Below are 7,812 nucleotides of genomic sequence, written 5' to 3' on the forward strand. Positions count from 1 at the left end.
GCTATGGTTTAATTTCCATGTAATACAGTCCAAAGAACTGAAATAGGACTTTCCTTCCCAACTTTCTTCCCGATTCTTTTCACCTAACCTTTACCAAAATGAGAGAATGCCAGGCCTCAAAGGACAAGCAGCTAGCTTGGTACAGTCATTGAGAGGGACAGCAAAGGCTAGGTAAGTTATGATCTCCATTAGTTTTCGCTTTGACTCCTTTAGAGCGATTAAACAGCTTTAAATAGCAATTTCAGCATGCATGTTGATAGAGATGATCTAATAAAACTTTGGAAATCTATGCAAACAGATAGAATCATTTCAGAACATGCAGTATGTTTAGTAGGACCCCCCTGTGCTTCTCTTCATGGAAACATCACATTGCACTCCTAAGTATCTTCTGCTGCAAGCTTCTAGTATCAGATGGAGAGGATCAAACAAGGCAAAGCTAACTTTCAACACCAGTTTGGTTTATATACAGTGGCTAAAAATATTATGGAATTAGAATGGCTCAGTGACTACAGCCAATCTAGTATAGCACTGAACACAAGAGCAGCAATCTCAACATGAAAACTCTGACCTCTTTTGATGCATTCCTAGTAGTTCAAGTATTATGTAATGGCTCTTGTTTATATATAAGTTCCTATACAATTCCTCAAAGGGGGTGATGGGAAAACCCTTGAAGATTGCTCATCAGAGTTTTTCTGGGTTAATTACATACAAATACAGCAGGGGTGCACAACTGCCAGCCCATGGGCCAAATGTAGCCAGCAGAGCCACTGGCTGGATCTGGCCCATGGATGGACCAGGCCCCACCCATCTGGCCTACCAGGTGAAATGGCTGAGTGCCACTGAACTAGAGAAAAACACCCAACAGCACAAAGGGGCTGGCCCTTTAAATGCCAGATCCCTTACTTTTCCCCAAGCTGCCTCATCTGAAGGTGCCCCAGTACTGCGGTAACAAAGTCAGTAACAGTACTTTAGATCACAGAAGATATTGTGACCTTATTACCTCTTTAATAATACTGCAGTGAGGAAAATTACAAGGGTAAATTGATGGTGCTTGTTTCTAGATGAAGGTTTTTGGATTACTACCTCAATCCACTGCAGTGTTGCTGAAAATTTCAAAGCCAACTGCTGCTGCAGAGATTTTTGTCCAAACTGAAAAGAAAATTGTTCATTAATTGCTCTGCTGTCGAACCTAGGGGCACAGCTCGTGGACCAGGGCTTTATTCTCTTTGATGCTTTACAAGCACAGGACCTAATGACACCCCCTGTTACAAAGAGCTTATCTCAGGGATCATCTGAACAACAGAAATTAAGCCTGACCATGGGTATGGTCATTCAGAAAACTGCTGGTGTTCCTCAGTGATGGATTTTCTATTCTGGTGAAGTCCTTACATCTCCCTCAGTTCTATAATATTTAAGCTCTTTCCAGCTAACACATTAAACAATGTCACTGGCATCTGCAACGGGATGACTGGCACCTGTCCTATGAGAGCATTGTGTAGTAGGAGAATATGGAACAATGTCTATTCTCTACATTAGTTGTTAAAAAGCCCCGAAGTTGTAGATCCAACTGTGAAAGTTCTCCAAAATACTGCCCCATTCATTAGTATTCCCTAATGAGAAGTTTGCAGTGGCTTAAAGAAGGAAAAAAATGCAGAAGGTAACCAGAGAAACTTGTTAATAGGCATGAGTCTGAGGCACAGCCATGACAAAGCACAATCATTCTTTGGGGGATTTTTCCCTCAGTGGATTCATTACAAGCAGTTTTCTTTTGCTTTCCAGAAAAATGTATTGTTGCAATGAGCATTACATGTTAGTAGTGAATAGAAGGTCCTAATGCAATTAAACCAGAAATTTCACTAAAACAAAACTGACATTGGTCTGGAAAATGCAGCTTTGATGGATTCATCCAACTGCATTAACCAGCATCAAGACACAAATAATTTCTCATTGTAATTCAAATATGATAACAACATCATTATCTTGGTTTACTTCTGGCTTAACATAAATCAAGAAGGATACAAAAGTAAAGACGAAATGAGGTTGGAAGAAATGCAATCATTCCACAAGGCAATTTAAGTTACACATTCTTTTTCCAAGTATTTCAATAACCTTTTAAAATGAAAACTAAAGCTAAATCATGACTGAATTAAAGCCAAAACAATATGTCCGACAGACTTGAAAAAGATTATTTCACCCTATAAAGGAAAACATTAACTTTTTTTCAGAGGACCACCTCAATACCTTGCACATACTCATTACCTTTCTAAATAGAGGAGCTTAAATTAATCACTTAATACACATTTTTTTTATTTAAACTAATTTACCACTACCAAGCCATTTCTATTTTACTATCTGCGTTTTCTTACTTTCAAATTAATTTTTTATTAATCTTTTTCAAGAAGTTCATAAAAGTTTGCTATTTTTAGCTACACAAGCTAAAATGCAGCCAGTTCTCTAGAAACATGGCAGCATCTTATCTCCAGAGCATATTGCACTGTTGTTTATTGCTCCTGGGAGCACCATTTAAATGTGCATGCAGAGCTGCAGCACATTGAGCTGGGTCAGAGCAGCCCAGGGTGTCATAGCCTGCCAGCCCAGGGATGTATTGATCCAGCTCAACATGCTGCTAAGGGACTGGCTGGGGCATGATGGGTCCTCCATTGTAGGGCTAGCCAGCAGGCAGCCCCTGCAATGAAGCACCCTCGTGCCCCACCCAGCTGCCTCAGTGTTTACACATGTATTGCTTTGCATGAAAAAGCTCTGCGGCAGGACAGTACTTGTATTTACAAGTACTAACCTGCAGCGGCATTCATTAGTTTCCTGCCGCCTAACAGGGATGCATGTGTAGGTGCTGAAACAGTTACTACTGAGCTAATTAGGCAACTGAAATAAACGTCTCATGTAGCTGCACCTACTGAGTAGTTTTGTCCTTCCTTAATGTGTGAAGTCAATCACACTGCAGACAGTGCATGTCAAATAAATCCCGTTTTGATTTTTTTATTCCACTCTTTGATACTGTTTCATTATTTATTTTAATCTATCATCATACATTATTCACAATTTTACTTCTGTTTAAATTAGTAGAATTTGTAATTATTGTATGCTTTTACAAATAACCACAAGTCAGTAGAATTAACAATAAAAGTTATATCATTTTAGGAAAGCTGTAAGTATGCTCTTTAGGAATACGGTAAGTATGTTTTGTTTTCCTGAAGTCCCTTAAAGGGCTTGATTCAGTAGGTATTCCCAGAACATGCTTAATGCGTACGTATGCAATCTGAGTTCACAAAACACAGCAGTGGTGGTCACCCTTTACACAGTAGGTCAGCACAGTGATACGTAGGCTTCTTCAACTTCCCACCGAGAGTTCTTCAGCCTGCAAGCACTTATCTACTTATTTGCAGGTGCTGAAAATAACCAATATACTGATTCCCAGGCCTGATTTCCAGGTCCACTTGTACAACTAGCCCCTAGGTACCCAACTAGCTTAATTTTCATTTAGTCAGTGAGATTTATGAGTTTAAAACCCACTGACTTCAAATTAAACTTAGATTTCTAGAGTACCTAAGAATGTGTGTTCCCTGCCATGCAAAGGCATGACAGCAGCACCTGTAGAAATACCCTAGAAGGCTTTAAATTAGCTAGCTTGGATACTGATAACTGACACTGAGATGATTTGGGTTTCAGCAACCAAGTACTTAAACATAATTTGTAACCATCTGTTCCAGCAGCTTATGTGAAATCTTTTGGAAATCTAAATCTAAATCTCAGAATCCCAAGTGGGCTTCTGCAGCCCCGGCTGAACTCTAGGCTACCCTTGGTACCCAAGCTGGTTAAAGCTGCAGTCAAACCTCTGGACTGGAGCATTCATAAGTCACTTTTTGAAAAAATGAAACTTGGGTCTTTCAAAAGTTTATCCCAGGATTTATTATGAAATATGGTAACAGTTCTGCCTTCTGTTAAGGAAACAGTAATGGAAAATGTCCAGTGCATTATTCAACATGTCTGAGTTTCAGTTTCCCCAACTGTAAATTTGGAAAGATTGCTATTCCCTCTGCCCAAGAAAAGTTCTGAGGGATTCAAAAATATGCTTTGGAAAGGCATTCATTCATCTCCATCACATGTGCCTGCATAGCAGGTGTTTTTTGGCATCTTTATTAGTCCTGGGCCTCTCCTAAAACAGCAATCAATCAAGTCAATTAGTACCAAATACAACGCTAGACTTTTAAATGTAAAGGCCTGTGCTCTGGGAGGCAGATTGAACCTTCCAAATTATTGTGCAAGCTAATAAAACAGCTAGCAACAAAACATTGTTTTTTGATGTCATGCTTATAGTGAAATGATGGATAGAAAAACAACAACAAAAATTAATCTACAGCTAGACAGTGGTCACATTTTAAATTGGTGCATAGCTTCACCATAGTAAACATGTGATTACTGTATGTACAAACATGTCCTTCTCTAAACACAAGATCCTGTGCTTGAACATGTAGACAAAAAGTAATACTACTAGGTCATCCAGCTCAAAGCAGTTGTGCAACATCTTGCTTTAAAACAATCTTAGTTCTAGTTCAATCGTAGCACTTTTAACCTTTATCTTTAGATATGACTGTACAAGGAATGACAGTATCATGATTCCTATTATAAAGCTGCAGGAACAGTCACAGAGATCATCAGACATGGTTACTGTAGAGCCAGGAGTAGAAACCAAGTCTGTCAAATCCTGGTTTAGTCCTGCCTGCTGGGCTACACTTCCTATGTATCTTATGAAAAATGATGATCATGCCTGAGAAGCACCCAACTACCCAATGTGCCAGGTACTTGATAGTTGACCGTTCTCATCTCATCTCAGAGAGCTCACAATGGAAAGAGTGAGTGGAAATAGTAGGAAGGAAAGGGGTAAATCATACAGAGAGAGAATTTGATGGCGTCAAAGGTAGACAGAAATATAAAGGAAAAGCTATTTTTCCCTGCACTGGTTTTATTAAGCAATATGGCATCATCTAGCATAGTGTGACTAGCTGAACTGAAGGGCCAGGTAGTTTTTAATATAGTCCTATGACATCTTTGGCAAATATCCTCTTTGAAGTTTCTCATATTTCAATAATCCTCTAATGCTGTTTAAAAACAGAAGAATATTTCAATGTACCTCTGAGTCATGTGCATTTTCTATACCTACCACGGTGGGCATGGGTACCTTCATCTATGAAGTCTTCCTAGGAAGGCATCTTACTAGCCCTGTGGACATCACAGGGAATGATGCAGTAGAAGCTCATAGTTAGAAATATTCCTCTTCAACTGCTGTGATTGTCTTTAATGAATTCTGTCAGCAATTCTGACCGCTGGCAAAGTTATGCCTATGCCCTTCACTTCAAGTACTGCCTGATCAGATTTTGCTTTCCTGACTACTCTAACAGCCCATTTCATGGGCATTTTAGTCCACGCCCTGTCATGCCTCTTCCTTGGGCTGCTCCTTTCCCTTGATGAGGTTCTTTTATAACTGCAAGCTCCCTTCTCACATCAGCATTATGATCCAAGATCACTAGTTGTGTCCAAGGATGCATGCCAAGATGCATAAATTCAGAGCACTTTGGAAAGTGTTTTGATGGCAAAAGGAATATAAAAAATCCAGCTGCGTGGTACAAATGGCTTCTGGTACCTGTTGTATGTCCTTCAAGAGAGACTGTTCATCTTTCTGTGTCTATCTGAGGATTCGTGGACTTCTGAGTGCCATTTCATCTGTCCAAGGAATTACTGCCTTCCCTGGCACATATACTGTAGCTCTTACATGTTTAAGGGTGGACAGAGCATTTGATCCTAGCACTATGTGTATTAAGTGCAAATCCATGCTTCCTGAGACATTCCAGGAGAGATTCAAAGGAGCACGCTTCCTTCCCTACACCACCAGTTTCTGAAAGGCAGTATCTACGACAGGTCCTAAAACCGTTATGTTGCTCTTTTTACCAGCTCAGGGGAAGATGATTCCACCCCCAAACTGCCCTCTGCCCTGCCCCCATCCCCACTTCCACCATACCAGGAGCACAAACCATTTTTCCAACTTGTGCCCAGAATAGCAACTCATGGGGACTGTACAGGAAAACACTAAGCAAGGGAATCTCACGGCTTTTCATATCACTATGGTTTTGTAGACCTAGGATGCAACTTAGCTTATAAGAATAAATAACCAATCATCTATATACTACATCTACGTGAACACAGCAGTTGACACAAATAGGTTCTCCTCAAGCCAGAAGTTTCTCACACCTTTTATATCCTATTACTTTTATCTAGAACTGTGGAAATTTGACAAACCTTACATTTGATGGCTAATTCTCATGTTAAGAATGACTTGTCATCCTTCACTTTTCCACCCTGGACACATCTGTCAGGCAAAGCTCTGGGAATCACACTTACATAAAGATCCCATCAGCCTCTCTTTGCTGGAACACACGGTGGGATACACTTTGCTACGTAAATGAACACTGCCACAGATCTATGGGAATGCACAAAAGTTTACTATTATTTAAAATCCAGCTATAAAAATAAAAGCAGTCTGTTGTCTTTTTATGCTACATGAGAGACGATGCCTTGGCTACAATACCTGCAGCTCTGACAGATAATTATTTGCTATGAAGGTTACCCTAATGCTTGTTTTCATTGGGATCTAGATCAAGTTTGCTTAAGACCTATCAGTGATAAAAAATTTTAAAAAAATAAAAACCCGTGTTCTTTCCCCAAGGTCTTCACTGTGCAGAATTTTATATAATCTACCACTTACAAATAGTATGCCAGTCATACAAGGAGTCTGCTAGCTCTCTATTGACTTCCAGATTACTGACATTGATTTGCAAACACCTCCTTGGCTGGGGCCCTAGGTCCTTAAGGAACACACTTTTCTGTGCACTCCTGCAGTAGTTGGAATCAGTTGATAGGTTTTCACAATCAGTATCTAAATTTGGATAGAAAGAAACAAAATAATAGCTGCCATTGTTTTCTCAGAATGTCTGCAGACAGCAGGTAACAGGCTTTTCTTCTCTGCCAGAAACTGTTTTAACCCCATCGCATTATACAATACAATCTTGCTCCCCGGCATTCACTCTTGCTTCTTCACTACAAGTATTTGCAGATCAAAAGCCTCATCTAGTCAGTCTGTGCATTCACCAGGACTGAATTGTCAGAGAAGGAAAATTCATAGTTTAAGCACTGCTACCTCATGGAAAGGGATGAATTTGACCCTCAGAGAAAGGTGGCTTCCAACAGGGTGATAGATCCTCTGGGGTGAGATACTGACCTGAGTTATGTCTCTAATACTGAGCTGAAAATATACTTTTGCAGTTAGTTTTAGCCAGTAAATTAAAAAAAAAAACAGGGTCTTTTTTTTTTTCTCCCCTGGAGTTGTGCTACTTTTGAAAATAAGCAGCAGCACAGAGTAGCTGGCAGTCTGCCTAGGATGTAGAAGAGAGAGAGAAAGAAGGGGAGGAGGGAGAAAACACACACTGACAATACTCTGACATTTCCATAAACAGTACATGGTCAGTAGGGGTGTGCGAAATGGGCTGTATTAGATTCGGATTCTGATTTGGCCCGAATCGGGGACAGTGATTCAATTAGTTAATTCGGACCACTGTCCCTGATTTGATTTGGCTGAATCCGAATCTGAAGATTCGATGCTGATTCAGAGAATCAGTGATTTAGCCATAGACAAAGCTTTAAATGTTTTTTTCTACATACCTCGAGGTACCAGGTGCAGCTCATGAATGCTGTGAAGCTGGGGCACATGAAGCGTCCTACACAAGTGTGTGTGTGTGTGTG

This window comes from Gavialis gangeticus, unplaced genomic scaffold, assembly GCF_001723915.1.
Source record: "Gavialis gangeticus isolate Ggan-Ray unplaced genomic scaffold, GavGan_comp1, whole genome shotgun sequence".
Classification (NCBI taxonomy): domain Eukaryota; kingdom Metazoa; phylum Chordata; order Crocodylia; family Gavialidae; genus Gavialis; species Gavialis gangeticus.